Raw genomic sequence first — 16600 nt, 5'->3', positions numbered from 1 at the left:
TAATATGCACCCAGGGTGTAAGAAAACTATATGAACCAATTATTATTTTGATATAGTAAGGGCAAGAAAGTAAAACTGCTTGCATCCCTGGATGGAGCCTGGTTGCAACAAATCATATGGATTAAAATCCCAGATGATATTTGCTAAAAAAAAAGACACACACCAAACTCAACATCAACAGGCGTCATCTGATCTCTTTAGGAGCAAAGGGTGATGCGCAGGTCCCTGCTAAAAGATAAAAAGCAAACGGGAGCATAATTCACTTTGTGTCAACATGAGCACAAACCAGCATGACATCAAGGGGAGTGCCAAAACATATCCTGGCAAGATGATGTACAAGGTATCATATCGTCATGTTTGCTCATGAGAAGGGTTCAAACAGAATTAAACAGGCCTGGCATTGTTTGCTATTGAGATGCTAGTATGAAGAAATACAGACCTACCAGAAGTTCATATTACTCTGCAGATCACCTGTTAACTCTGTTAGTCCATTCTTTTTTTCCTTTAAAGGTTTCAGTGAATCTTAATCATCAAAGATATAATCTAAAGCAAGTAAATTAAATTTAAACGTGGAAAAAAGCTAAATGGAAAAGGTCATGTTTAGGTAAACAAACATGGGGCTAAAAAAACACAACTGCTTAAAATAAGAGAGTCAGGATGTTTTTATGCTGGGGTAAAAATACTAACAAAAACATGCAGATCATAAACTCTATAAAGGAGTCACTAGCATTTAGTTGATCATCAGTAGATACACTTTGATTATTTTATGGGGTTTTTTTTTAAAGATGGAAGTAAATATCTCTATATGGTAGCAGAACATTAAAGAGATTGTGATTCCTTATATACAAGTGTATATCTGCACATTTATTGGCTGTAAAAGCAGTAAATGTTACAGTTAGGCTTAATGATATTAAAATCTGAAATGGTAAGTAACAGAAGATTACTTGATTTGCTGATAAATAATCATTTGTACTTATGATGTTTTCTCCACTCTTGAAGAACTTTGGCTTCTTAGGTTCAACCGTCTTTGTCAAGTATGAGCCTCGGCTCTGATGGGAAACTATTTGGATTGACTGCCAAAAATGTTTGTGTTCCAAATCGTTTTGCTGCACACAATCATATTGTCAGTTGTACTGCTTTAGCTTAGAGTCAACATAATACATTGAAAGAAAGTTTCTGAATCCTGTCTTCTAGGACTGTTAAATATTTCTGAAGCTCTTCCGATCATTCAATCAGATTCTGCCTTTTGCTGAATCTACTTCTATTTGTTTGATCAAAACCAGAGGTGTTAAAAGTATTAATGTTTATTACTTAAGTAGAAGTCTATCTCCTACTGTTTAAAAGCACTTTTGTAGAAGTTAGAGTATCAATTTAAGCTTTTTACTCAAGTAAAAGGGTAAAGTACAGTTTTTAAAGTCGTAGGGAAACGGCTGTTCCAACAGTCGCATTTCCGAATTCTCCTGAGTGGTGCCCGACTTTATACGAGTGAATAAAGTGAATGTGATTGGTTGTTTATCAAGGGAGCGGGATTGTTGTGGTGGAAGGTTCACAAGCAAGTTTGGTTGTGGCCGGTTTGTCGCAAGCATCTTGCTAACCAGTTAGAAACTTAGTGCTAGTAGGTTTCCAATGGGAAATTCCATTGGGACCAAGTAGCACTTAGCAACGACACCGTCAAGGAACGCTATGGACAGCAGAAACATGCAAGAGGAAGGCAGTTTCGTGTTGGAGGTCGTGGATGAGTCTCATTCCTCTTATTTTTAATTTTTTTTATTAGAGGGGGAAAGTGGGGAAAAAGTTGTGGAAGAGGACGCCAGGGCGGCAGAAGCTGGGTTTGGTGTAGAAGGCTTACAGCCGTACATGTTTGAGCCCTTGCCTCCCAACGCTGCCAGTTCTGTTAGCTCTACACCTGCTGAACACCCGTGAACACTGGGACATAACTCAATGGTAAAATAAATAATGGTTCTTATTTATTATTTCAACAGTTGCGTATATTAGCTGCAACATATGAAGCAAGATGCTATGACCGAAAAAATTTGATTGACGATAAGATAACGAAAATAAACAAAAACACAGATTTTAAGACAGAATTTTTTTTTTAAATAGAAATTTTCTAACTTTTCGGACAATATCTTCTGATAAAGAGTACATTTATACACATGTTTAAGCCAGAATGATTTGAGATTTACATATGACTTCCCTACAACTTTTGAACTATTTAAAATATAAAAGTAAAAGCGATGCAGGAAAAAATGTTAAGGAAAGATGCTTTAAACCTTATACCGGTTGCTGCACTAACCTATAAAAGGAAAATTTCTTACAATTCTGGATAATTACTTCCTTATACTTAATTTTCTTAGTTTAATAATGGCACCAATGTCAATTTTAACTTTGCATCACCATAAAAAGTATATATTTTGGTAAGTGGTGAATAACAAATTGTTCACAAAAAAATCAATTGTCTGGATGAAAAAAATTATTTTCATGTTTTGTTGTTTTTTTTTTATACCAACAGGCCTTATTACAAATAGGCTTGATCAAAACAAAACTAACAAGCCTTTTTTTTTAAATGCACGGTGAAGAAATTAGAGATAATTGCAAAAAAAAGTAGAAGTAAAAAGTTGCCTAAAAATAATTACTCCAGTGAAGTATAGATAGCTAAGACTTCTACTTAATCAAGGTAACAACTTGTCACCTCTGACCGGAACAAACTTTCTTAACTTTTCATACACCCATTCATATGGATGGAACCCCTTCCATCTACCCCTCCTCCACATTTATCTCTTATTCCCTCCTTACATCTCTCTCTCCAGCCTTCCAGGTTACAAAATAAATAAAACCATTCATAAAGCACACACACACCAAACTGTCAGCAGTCTTCCACTCTCCTTTTATGTCTCCCTTTTGTCTGAGCGCTGAGTGTTGCATGCCCAAATCGCCTGCACTAAGCGGTCAAGTGCATGCAATCTCCTCAACTAACGACTTGCACCAACCCATGAAGGCCGAGTAAAAATATCTTGAACATTTGGCAGCTATTCAAAGCTGAGGAGGGGAGGGGGTACTGAAACACTCTGGTTGCTGGTTGGCAAAGTTCTAAACTCTTAAAAACATTTTAAGTACATGTGATTACATATGCAGAGAGAGAATGAACAAAGCAGGTTTTAAAATTTAGTTGTAGCTTGAGTAGTCAATGAAGGGTCAAAAGAGTGCTTGCATTTATTTGCAGTGTTTGACTGTTGTAAGACAAATATAAGTCCAGAGGGTACAAAAAGTCTCCAATGTAAAAAGACAAGTGAAAATATGGGGTTTGATGTGTGGATTAGGAGGTGATAGAAATAAAGGATCATTGGCTGTAAGGGAATCACTTGACAGACTGTCCAAGAAGCTAACAGATCGCTGTTAAACTGATTTTTTATGACAGAGATGAATGGGACCCAATCACCCACTGTTCACCCCCTCACATTTGGCAAAAGAAGGCACCCCTCATGCAAATTAACACACACTCCTTACCTCAGCATTGCAGCTGGGAATGTTAAACACAATGTTTCATGCACAGATGGCTGCCAGTAGAAATTATGGGATGATCACAAACTAATAAGAGACATTTGAGATACCTAAATATTGCCTAAGCATGCACACACCCATAGTCAAAAATGGGTGATACTGTAGTTAGTGTAGAAGACACCCTCGTGTGTTTAAGAGCATATGTGCTAGTGCTAAATTCAGCTATTAGAGAGGAAAGAAAGATTTGTTAATGACAATGTTGGTAGAAAATATAAAACGTGCCCGACTGGAATTAAAACCATTAAAACTCCAGCACTGGAAGCTGCATTTTAATAAGATGGCTTTGTCATGCTTTGAGCAGAGTATTTAGCAACCCTATAAGCAGGATTCTAGTGTTCATTTTGTAAAGAGCCTTACTCACCAACCTCAATAACTCCCACCCCCACGCCCCCTACTAACGACAAACCACAGGGGTCAAACTGATGAAACCATGACACCACACATGGTTTTATGTCTCTGGATTCCATTTAGTTGAAACAAGTAATTCTCCAGTTCATCGTTGAGCATCTACAGACCCACTTGGATGTGCACAGGATCTCTCACACACACATTTTTTTTCACGCTATCCTTGTGGGAACCTTCCGTTGACTTCCATTCCTTTTTAATGACTAACCCTGACCCTTACCCTAAACACTACAAACACATACCTTATACCCTAAACTAAACTCAAGCTACACCTTAGTCCTAAACTTACGCAAAACAAGGAAAGATCCACAAGTCCCCCAAATTTAGCCTACTTCAGGGAAATTATCCCCAGAGGCTAGGCAAAAGCACTGGCCCGCACACACACAAACACGACTATGCAGGCCCCACAAGTTGCCAGAAGCAGAAAGAAAAAAAAGAAAATGCAACGAAAAAGTTCTCTCAGGTTACGAATTTATCTTGACTCCTCGACTGATTTTTTGTGTTGAAAATTTCACACAAAAGGGAGAGGAAGGCAGGAATGTGGTCAGAGTATTTTTTTTTCTTTTTGGGAAAAAAAAAATTCCAACTTTGAAGTAAGCGGCAGCACTTGAGCTGTCGGAAAGCAGCCAACTTCAAATACTAGGCCAGGTTTCTCAAGGTTCCTTTAGGCTTCTTTTTATAAACATACTACATTTAACTCTCCTCTGCAGGAGACGTGAATATTTTGTTAGAAGGAAAGAGGAAAAAAAGTAACTGAAACAGCAAAAGTCACAAGACACATTTCTTCCTTCCCTCTGACAATAATTCTTATTCTACAGTTAACAAAAACTAAGTTATTTGTTTTAAACAAACAAAGCATAATTTTTTACTACTTCAACAAAACTTTACTAAAAAATAACTAAAAATACATAAATGTGCATATTCATTAGAAGTTTGTTTTAGAGCAGGCTACCTAATGTTATCAGGAAATGGTGCACAGTGTTCCTTCTTTTTGCCTGCTTGGCTGCACTAAAGCGAAGCAGCACTTTGTAACATGCGCTACTTTCAAGCAATACTCCCAAAGGCATCAGCTAAACAAGATCCCTCTGTGATTTACAATAGAAGGGTCTGCTTCATTATTTATTGCCCAGGCTTACAGCCCAGGGCACAGACCATTACCTCCACATGAGTACAGACCATGGACTAATGTTGGACTCTGACTGGTAAAACAGTATGGTGCAAGAACATGGAAAGAAGAGGAAGGGAGGATGGACTCCAGGTAAATTCACAAGCTTTTGTATACTAGAAACATTACTAGACATTTATTAATGACTTTCAAATGTGTAAGTTTAGTGTTAAATTGTATAAAATCTATTTAATGACAAAACATGGCAAGTTTTAGAAACTGATCAGGTATTGGGATATATATTAGTAAATTAAAATCTACTCTATCAATTCTTCAATTTACCTACTAATATGATAAAGAAAACTCTATTCCTACAACTGAACTGCATATGCAGGGCTTCACCTCTACTATTATACTGCATCAAATAAAACATCCAACATTTCTGTGAAAAATCTGGTGAATTTATATGGAGATAAATTATCTTGTTGGCAAACAGACTGATTATGACTTGGATGATTTGGCACTTCTTCTCTGGCTTAAATTCGTCTCTGAGCACTGGCACAGGCCTCTCTTGCAGCAGTTGGCCAACATGGCAACAGCCATCTTGGTGTTCACAAAATCGTGAACACCCTTCTGAGCCTGAAAGACAGTTTGGCTGCTGTTTTAGAAAAAATAATAATAATAATAATCAACCGCAATCTGCTCCTTCCCATTTCTGCCCTTATGGGATATCCCTGAAGGGCATTGGTTCAAATTCATTAGAGCTCTTTTATCTCCATGAAAATGAGGTACCCTCTGCTCCCCATCTACCTGCTGTTCCTAAGCCACCATCCTCGTCTCCCTTCTGCCTGTAATCCTCCCCCACACCACCTCTCTACAGAACGAGAGTCAAACTCTGTTATTTCTGCTTTAATTGTGTCTGCTTCTCCCTAATTTTCCACTACACTAACCCTAGGGCAAATACAGTAGGGACTGCAAACAAAAACCCTGATTCTCATGCCAAACCTGCTTTTATCCTCCCTTTTATGTCTTTAGCACTGCCCCCACCCTATTGGGATTACAGATTGGGGTAAAAAGGCAAATGTCATAGGTGCTGCCTCAAGGGTTATATTAGAGTGGATCCCACCCAAAGCTGCTGGCAATTAGACTTAGTCATGACTGCTGATGGCGGGAACCACAACCAGGCTTATGGTCCTCAATCTGTGCCCGTAACCAATATCTGAACAATTCATACTTTATACATCATATATGTGACTAAAAGCAGAACAGAAAATCAAATATTCACACATAAAAATGCAACTTTTAGACCAGACAACCAGTTTATTTTTAAGCAGTTTTTTTAAATCTGTCTTATGCATGATGTTTTAATCTCCCTGAATCGTTTTTCTCCTCTAGTGCCCACACAGTAGAATCATCCTGAAAACTTAATCAGTGGAACAGAGCCAACCCTCTGCTCATCTGTTTTACCACCTTTTAACCATCTTGACAGAAAATAGATTCTGATAAAAGCCTAACTCATCTCCCTTTAGAAATCCATTGACTTTCCTCCAACTAATTCCCAGCCCTAGCTTTCAGTGAGTACATATCTGTTTGCTTAGATTTTACCCTTGATATTAAAACATTAGAAAACCCTCTGTGGTTGGACTCAGACCTCTGATGAGAGCCAATTGCTTCTAAAAATAAAGGGGAAAATATATTAAAATCACTTCTCAAATTGCTCTTTGGTGTGGGTGAGTTATGTAAAAGCTTTCGCCTGAGTAGTTAATCAGGTTGTTCCAATGAAAACTGATGTCCTGAAGTGATTAATAAAAGCCGAGTAGTGCCACATGATCTCAAGGAACATGGATTGCCGACCCTCTCTCTGCGGGTGGTTGATTATTCTTCACAAAGCTTTTGTCATAATCTTTGCCCTTGAAATAAATGTGAAAGGTATATCCACTGTTCCATCATTTAATTATCAGAAAAGCCCAAGCTCTGACATCTTGAGTGTAATTACCGAAAAATCATTAAGAGTACTAATCTCTACGTTTAACCTATCGATTCACCCTATTCTTTTTACTTACAGCAAATCTATCCTATCCGTTAGGAACAATTACAAACCAACAATCACGGAAAAAAAACAACAGAGTATGACATGCAAAACTGTTTTTTATGTTGCAAACATAAGAAAATTATATGGAATAGATAAAGGCACTGTCAATACTTCGACCTATCTGCATTCAGCAAAGGGGTGATCCTACCCAGATCTACTGCTGGCTCTAATCTTCCCAACCGTGGCTGGTTTCTGTGATTGCCTTGATATCATTCATACCCCAACCTCAATCACTTTTTAATCAGGATTATCTTCCCTGACACTGAGATTTGGGAGTAAATAAGGGGTGCAGTGTCTACAGCAGCCTAAGCCAGATGAAGTGTATGGATTTTTTTGTATTCCTGCAAAGTTTTTTTAACTGTAGAATGAATGAACATTAAGGTATTCATTAAAAACTTACTGCAAGAAAATCGGAATATCTGCTCCATTAAGGAGAAAATCCTGTAGCAAATATAAGCTAAAAAAGAATATTATGAGAATTATACCATATTCATTTGTGCATCTAACATTTCATAATAGCAAATTCGAAAATTCACAATTTTGGTAACAATTTGAAATTAATGAGTTCTTATCCAACTGTCTGTGATGCCCAGGAGTATATTATGGGACAGAAATGTTAATATGGGTTGTATTATTTTGGGATAATGCATCTTAATAAATTAAACAATTAGATTATACAAACTTAAATAAGAACGTAAGTTTTAATCCAGTTTAAACAAATTAGAGGCATCCATTCAGTTTTAAAATTAACAAATTAAAATTTCTCAAACATCAGTCAGCTGCGGTTTTCAGTATAAAAGTTTGCATTCCACTTTGTTTAGTATAGATTTCAAAAGAAAAGAGTTTATATGATAACTCTACAGTAACATTTCAGACCTTAACAAAATAATTCCTTTTTTTATGCTTTTATTGATACTAGTTTATTAGTACTCTGGTGATTTTAACATGCAAGTAGAAATCAGATCAAAGTTATGTTCATAATCAATATGTGTTTATATTATTTGGTTTAGCGATTAAATGTGTACAGTTTCTACTCAGAATGAAGTCTTTTCGAATAAGATGTGCATCTTTACACCTTTTTTGGTTAAACGGTTTGTTTTATCAGTGCCTAACTTAGGTTTCTCACCAGTGCATTTCAACGTGGCGGGCCATTATTCTTATAGTGGTCACCATTACGCCGAAATAAGACCAATACGCTGAATTTCAATGAATGTAACACATGCAGAAACTGTGTTTTTAAACACATTTACCTCCTTATTTTCACATAAATGGAAGAGGGATAACTGTTTAAGAACCGCAACTCAGCGTTATGAAAATATGGACCACCCACATTTGTCATCGACTTGAGGACACTTGTGTCACCCTAAGGACGCTTCTAGGCAGGAAAAACGCAAGCGCTTCCATCCTGCCAGCAAACAGAGAGAAACCTTTCAGAGCAAGGATGGAGATTCCAAGCTCAGAAAGATTCTCAAAAGGCTGATATTTCCAGCCAAACCAGCCGATGGTCAGAGTTTTAGTTTTTTCTCTACCCAATAAATAATTTCCATCATTGCTGTGTTGGTGTCCCTCAGTCGGCTTCAGCTGGATCAGTGAAAAGTCCCACTGAGTCAATCGGATTGTTTGCATACATAAATGTTGCCTCCCAAGATAAAAAAATTAGAAAATAACCAAAGAAATAGGAGTAAATTAGGAAAGAGGAAAAAAAAAGAAGATATGGGTAATGCACAGAAGCTTAAGAGGAAAATAGTTTACAATTTTTATCCCCGCACTCAAAGGTTGTGCGAACCCAGCATCCTGATTGAACGAGCATAATTAGGGTGACCCTTTTACAGTGTGCAGACATGAAACATCAAAAATGCTTGCACCTATTTTAAAGCTGTGCCTTTCCATTCATCCTCTAGTACAAAAACCAACAACAGAAAACCGCAGAATAAATGACTTCTCAAAACAGAAGAATTTTCTAGGTTGCCCACTCTCATTTCCTTTCAGCTGGAATACAGTGGAGAGCGTCTGTCTCCATTTACATACAAATGTCACCTTCTATCTTCCCAGGGGCTGGGGAGGTTTTACTCTCTTCACCGCGATGCGCTTGACAAACCTTTGTTCCCCTTCCGGGAGGCAAGCTTGTGTTACACAGTGAGAAAGTGAGTGGAAACTCAATGCATTTTGCCTCTGGTGCCTTTTTCCTGTCTTTGCTCTCTTTTACGCGCCACTGGTACGCTGTAATTTGTGTATCCATACTTGGAGTGCAAGGGCTTTGTTTTCATTTAACTGAAAGATGAGTAAGTGTGCCGTCTGAAAAGGCACCCAAGCTACCGAGGTTGTAATTACTGAGGAAGCTCTTTGATGGAGGGTTTTTGTTGTGGTATGGGAATCATTAATACAAAATAAAGTATTTGAACAAGCAAGGCTGCTAAACAGAGTGGGTAAAATGAGAACATGTACTGTAATAAAAACAGACTTGCATTAACGGAGGTGATAGCATCATGTGCATAAAGAAATCAGCAGCTCACAAAGCCCAACCTGGGAGTAGTACTTGTATTCCCAGAGATGCGCAGACAGCCATTTTCTATGGTTAAGTGGCCCACATAGTGTTTCTGTGCCATTTCTCATAAACCAGGACGTGTATCCCCTGATGCATAGGGATGAACAATCAGCCTGACAGGCAGGTAGTTACTCCTCTTTAACCCCAGCAAGCGTTGAGTGATGCAACACAACAGCAGGCCCCCTCCCTATTCTCCTCCTCCTCCTGCTGCTTCTGCTTCCCTTTCTCACCCCTTTCTCGCACTCTCCAAATCCTTCTCCTCCTCCATGTCCCTCCCCAGCCTATTCGGCATACTACCTTCTTTCATTATTCTCATTCCTCTTTGCAATGCCTTTCTTTCACTAGTTGTATTCTCCCTCTTAATATCTCTCTTTCCCAGAGGCCCATGTTTCCATGCTTGCAGTACACACAATTACTTCAATCCATCAATTATCTGCCTACTCCTCTTTAGCAACCAGACTTCCCTCTCACTACTCAGTGACAATAACCCCCACTATCTTGATTACACATGTTTCTCTATGACCCCAGTCTAGCATACCCCACATCCCTGGTGTCCCCGGGGCAGCTGAGCGTGCCTCCTAACTCCCTCCTCTTCGGGCCACCCTCACACCAGATGTCCCTAAAGTTTGGGTGATTGTGTGCATGTGTGGAGAGAGCAGGAACAAAAGGATCGGCGTAGGAAGGGAGGTGGAGAGAGGGGACACAGATGGGTGGTGGAGCCCATGAGTGGTTGTGGTGGTGGTGGGGGGTCAGCTTAATGGTGCCCAGCCATCTTGCCCAGGGCTTGTGCTGGCTAGACAATAAACACCGACGGATTACCAGCATCAAGAACACATGGACAAGCTAACCCAGTCACTTTTTATACCATTTCACTCTAAAGGAACAAAAAAAAGCACAAGTGCATTGAAAAGACTTATGATGATCTTAATAGGATTTTAGGGAGTTAACATAAACATTTGCTTTCTTTAACTTGTTGCTTTATAGTATCTGCCCATACAATTTATAGAGAAAGTCTACCTTTGATTGCAATAGTTTTACATGCAACATGCCAAAATAGAAAAAAACTCTTTGGACATATCTTGAACAAGATATGTTGAAGATATGTTCAGAGCCACCTTCTGCTCTGGAGTGAACACGCTTCGCCTATGAGAAAAAGGAGCCGCGCATGAACCAAACGCAACACACGCGAACCGAACCAAGACAGTCGAACCGAACGGTTCGGACGGTTTTCGCCGTGTTCACTCCAGAGCAGAAGGTGGTGGTACTGCGACCAAAGCCAACCACCAGTAGTAAACAAGAAGAAGCGAAGCCGCGTAGCCAGGTGTACCAGAAAAAAATTCAGTTGGAGGATTGTGTGGGTATGGCGAGTGGGAAAGAACAGGAGTTGGAAGACGCGCCAGCAGCACTTTATAGGTCTGCTGTATGGGACCACTTTGCATTAAGAGTGACCTACGATGACGGTGGAAAGAAAGTTGTGGATAAAATTGCAACAGTGTGCTAGCATTGATCAACATGTGTTGTTTACGCTAACAGCAACACGACCAACATGTCAGGCTAACAATCAACATATACCGAACCGAACCAAAAACCATGACCACGAAACCGTGAACTGAACTGAACCGTAGATTTTGTGAACCGTTCAACCCCTAATATATATATATATATATATATATATATATATATATATATATATTTTTTTTTTTTTTTTTTTTTAACAGTTATTTGTAAAACTTTACATTTCTTCTGCCAACAGGACACAAACACCATTGTTTGTATGACAAGAAGTTGCACCAGCATTCAAAACTTTCCTAGCTCTTTTATGTGTATGGCTTACAGATTTACCAAAGATGATAAGCAGATTTACTATAGATTAGAAATTCATTTGCATTGCTGGATAACGGCAGTTTGGTGTTGATTATTCATTTAATAATGCAATATGCCAGACTGCTCTGATTATAAAGTGCAAATTAACCCTCCAACTTCTGCATATCACCATGAGATTGCTACAGTTTCTATTTGAGCTTTTTAAATTACACAGATATTTTCTAAATCTGAGCCAGAGCAATTAATAATGCAATAACATTGTTATAAAATCACCATTGTGTTAGATAAAGATTCCATGATTCAAAAATGTTTAGTTAACAATAACAAAGGGCTGATATTTTAACATTTTGTAGCTCAGTGACAAATTCATTAGAAAATTAATCTTCGGCTAATTTTGTTATCAAATTTAATGTTTTATTATACAGACCTTAAACATGCCAATTACTGAAGTAATAACCTACTCACAGTATTAATCAAGCCAAACTTTTTAAAACAAAATCAACAATCTTCTCTGTAAAAAAATATATTGAGACAATTGAATGTATTTTGTTTTCTTTTTTGCCATTTACAATATACAACATTAACTTTTGTCCAAGCTGAGAAGGTTTGTTTATTAGGAAATATTATTTTTACTAGATGTATCTCTTTTAAGATTAGTGGAAAAAACAATGGATAAAGGGATTACCTAAATATTTGATAGGTGGAGCCCTACAATAGATTATTCAAAGGTGTGCAAGAGTACAATCCATAGAACAGCAACCAGTGGGGAATAAGGAGGGAAAAAAAACAGGTATTTTCTTTAATCTCAGAAGTCTAACAGCTTCCCGCAGTTGGCTTTAACAAACTGTGCTCTATGTTTGTTCAAGTGTGTTACACCTTAAGAGGGATAGTGAAATGAATGAACGAGGTCTCCCCCCCTCCTGCATCTGCAAAAGAAGATTACTGTCACTTCATCAGAAGGAGCTGAAGCATATCATCTCTCTAAAACGTGGAGGTACAGAGGGAGACAGGCAAGAGGAGACTGTGGAGATGGCAAGGGGGTGTTTGTGTGTGGATATATTCCCCATAAGACTTCCCAGGCTATCTGGTAGGGATTAGTATTTCTGTATATACAGGAGCAACCTTTACCTCTAGACACTATATATGATTACATGTTCTCTGATCAATAATCCCTTTTTATTTTGTTTATCAAAGCTTGCACAGGTGTATTATACTACTGAAATGTAAAAGGCAGAAGGACAGAGCAGAGGTATGAGCAACAGATATTGATAAATAGAGGATTACTCTCTGTTAATCAAACCCGGTTTATATGTTTAGAGATTCATAAGGTTTTGTAGGCTGAAAAATTACTACATTGCCCCCAGGAATTAACCTATTTCAGTGATGTGACGGCAAGATTAAAAAGAGACAAATAAAAAAGCAGACAATAAGAGGAAACTATTGATGACTCTATTCCAGTCTTTTCAATTGTAGCCACACTATCAGTGTCATTTGAAACTATTTAGGCACTAACTTTGTCAACTTTTAAATCGAAGGAGAAAGTTGCAGGGCTGAAACAATTAATCGGATTAATAGATTATTGAAATAATCTCCTACTAATGTAGTAATCGATTATTAATTCCTGGAGTATAGAGACTCTAAAACATGTCTTAAGCTGACAGAGCAACGCACTTGCAGCAATAATTATACCAAAACTGTGAAACAAATGTATAAATATTTAGCATTTAAGATTAAAAAAAAAACTTTTCATCTGTCAATATGCTCTATCCAGAACACTTCCAGAGGAAAAGTTTTAGTTTCACCTTGTTTAATTCTGTTAAAAAAATCTTCTATAAGGAATATTTTGCTTTATGTTTATTAATTGAAAGGATAACTGACAGGTTAACCAATTAGTAAAATAATCATTAGTTGCAGTTCTAGAAAGTTGGTTTGTAAATCCAGCTTTAAGATACTCTCAGTAATGTTATGGTTATTCAGGCACAGAGCAGTTAATTTTAAAACCAAGAAAACCAACAGGTGTGTAGATCTCCTGCCACACATGGCTCGTTTCACCCTTGTAGATATTTTAAGCTCCTAATATAATATTTAGTTTTCCCTCAATTCAAGTAATTTTAACAGGTGTATAAAATACATCAATATCTTGAATCAGCGGGCATTCCTTAGATTTAAAAATGACACAAAACCAAGTTTTTATATCCACATTTGTGTTAAAATATTTTCAAAAATCTATTTGCTGCTGTAAACAGCAGAATTTCCCTACTGTGGGACAATAAAGGGATTTTCTATTCCGTTCTATATCATGTGAGTGAGAGGACTCTTTAAAGTCTCTTGATATAATATGCTGTGAACTGGTGCCATATAACTAAAGTGAACTGAGTCTGAATGTTCAAACAGATACTGGTCAGGATGGATGGATGTATGGAGGGATGGACGGACGGACCTTCAGGACTGTAGGGATAAAGTCTTTAACTGCAATTTATTTTTTGTTTTTTCATACTTAATCTTGAAAATAAGGTACATAGATCAGTAAATCGATTCCATACCTTTTTACAGAGAAGCCTGTAATCTGGTACACTTTCAACATGGTAGCCCTGACTGTATATGTCCCACCTGCTGCAGGTAATGCTCCTATATATTTAACATGTTTGCAGAATAGTGAAATTAACATATCTTTCTATTGAGTACACCCAGACTCTCTTGCTCTACAACAGTACAGCTCTGCTCTCACTCTTATGTTGCAGTGAAAGAAACGTGAATGTCAAGGAGCGGCTAATCCACAAATCAGAGAGGAGAGGGACAAACTCTACTATACAGACGCGCACGTCGTGTTTTCACAGCCCAAGCTAATTGCGCCACGTTTCACCAGAAGAGCAGTGATTTAGCAGTCGGAGCAAATTAAAATGACTAAACACAATTAGCAGTGAGTGCAAAAGCACCTTTTCATGGTGCACATTTCTCTCTTCCCCCTTTATGATGACAATCACTTCAGCATGGCTATTACAAACTCTGATGTGTCAAGTACAATGTTACTAATTGCAAAACCCTTGATGTTACCATCATGCTTTTAATTTGCCAGACAGTAAAATATACCCTGAACAGGGCAGTAAAATAATCCACAAACAGCCCTGAAGAAAACAAACATTAAATTGATCAATGAACTGATATAATGCTTGTAATCTAAGAATTAAAACTTAGAGAATCTATTATTAAAGCAATGACAGTGTCATCATGTGTTGTCAAAGTTAATCAGAAGAATCAGTAGAATGTGCCTAATAAGATAATATGAATAAATGATTTATATGCAGAGTTAGTTAGCTTTCTATTCAAGTAAAAGAAAATGTTTCCAACCAAAAAAAAATCCAATTTTCATTTTAATGAGCTCAGCTTTAAAGGACGTACTCTCTGATCAGTTTTTCTTCTTTCTTCTACCGTTGATTACCACACTGATAAATTTCAATCAGTGATTTCTGCAGACAGCCATACTAAACACGCCATTAACTAAACAAACATACACCCCCTCTGACATTGCTGCAACAGACATGCTGGTCATGCGTGGCTGACTGTGCCAGGCAGTCAATCCATGGCATTCCCAGTGCCTTATGTCCCACTTTTCTGGTTATTTGACAATGATCAGGGGTGATGAATTGTTCAATTAAAGCCACATTAAGAATCCAGAACACATTTGACGCGGAGCCTCTCGGTTTAGGTGTTGTCCAATTACTCTGAAGGACAAGACTCCTCTTCACCGCTGACAATCAACATGTGACTCTCATCACAAGACAAATGAGTTTATTTATGCAAGGTAGCAAGGCTGATTGAATTCCCCAATGCAAGACTGATGAGCTGGAGTTAGAAAAATTGTGAAAAAACCTCAACTTGCTTTAGAACTAGATATGCACAGAAGGTGTCAGAGTGTGTTATTTACAGAGGAAGAGCACAAATACCTGCTGTTTATAGTGAGGGCTGCCCTCAGAGGGGTGGCATACCAAAACCATTTGCTGTTGCCATATAAGGGGGGCAGGAGAGGTGGAACTAGGGTTAGGAATGGACATTCAAAAGTGACTAAACAAATATATAAGAGTTTTTCCTCTCATCTACATGAGCTATTTTCATAAAAATATAATTCCTACAAAGAGAACGGTGGGGGGTTGATATTAGTGCATATTTGCCCACAGAAAGAGGGATTGTCAGTGTTTCTACTGAAAAGAAGATTACTGCAATTTACTTAGTTTACCAACAAGAAGAAAAGAAGCTGAACTAAATGGTCTGGAGCAATTTTTAATGCCACACCTCAGGGGGACGGATTATTATGTTGTAAAACGTAATTACTCAAAGCATTAATAAATCCTAGATCAGTTAAAGGTGCAACTAGTTGTAGAAGGACCAAAATGACTCAAGTTGCTGAAGACAAAGCAGCAAAAAGTATTTTATTCCCTCGTTACAAATAAATAAATAAATAAATCACATGCAGCCCTTTTCCAATCTGATGATGGATGATTCACCTCTGCCAGGCAGATTTGAAAGTAAGCGCCAGTGTTACTTAGTAACCTGCAGCTATGGATTCTTTAGATGTGATTGCATTTCTGCCTGGTTTGGTATCCTGTCTGTCCAAATGAAGGCCAAACTTATTTGCCTGACTCAAAGAGCAATGAAGTTGATGGGAGTCAAGCAGCACCCCTCACTTCAGACCATCTTCAATGAAACAATAACCAGACAAGCCCAGAAAATCATCTCAGATCCCACTCATATTCTTTATTCAGAGTATCAGTTTCTTCCTTCAGGTCGACGTCTTAAAGGAATTGTACACCCAAAACATGATTAGCCTTCATTTTCTACTCACCCCCATGCTATCGGCCAGTATCGGTATCGGATCGGAAGTCCAAAAACAATATCGGTATCGGATCGGAAGTGAAAAAACCTGGATCGGGACATCTCTAGTATGGAGGAATATTGACACGTTTTTTGTGGACTTTTATGGACCTTTCTGTCTCGGTCACCATAGACCTCCATTATTTGAATGTCAGCAGACAGCAAGAAGCCTCCCAGATCTCCAGATGCATTTGAGATA

The 16600-nt window shown here is 38.0% G+C and overlaps 1 protein-coding gene across 11 annotated transcripts in view; it reads right to left on the bottom strand.

Moving 5' to 3' along the window:
- Positions 1-16600, bottom strand: part of LOC107083665 (receptor-type tyrosine-protein phosphatase S-like) — a 272199-nt gene that overhangs the window by 173541 nt on the left and 82058 nt on the right. The window lies entirely within an intron of this gene.

Source organism: Cyprinodon variegatus, unplaced genomic scaffold (assembly GCF_000732505.1).
Source record: "Cyprinodon variegatus isolate N-32 unplaced genomic scaffold, C_variegatus-1.0 Scaffold80, whole genome shotgun sequence".
Taxonomy (NCBI): domain Eukaryota; kingdom Metazoa; phylum Chordata; class Actinopteri; order Cyprinodontiformes; family Cyprinodontidae; genus Cyprinodon; species Cyprinodon variegatus.
Note: the sequence above shows the minus strand (reverse complement) of the source record. Positions and strands in the feature narration are given on the sequence as shown.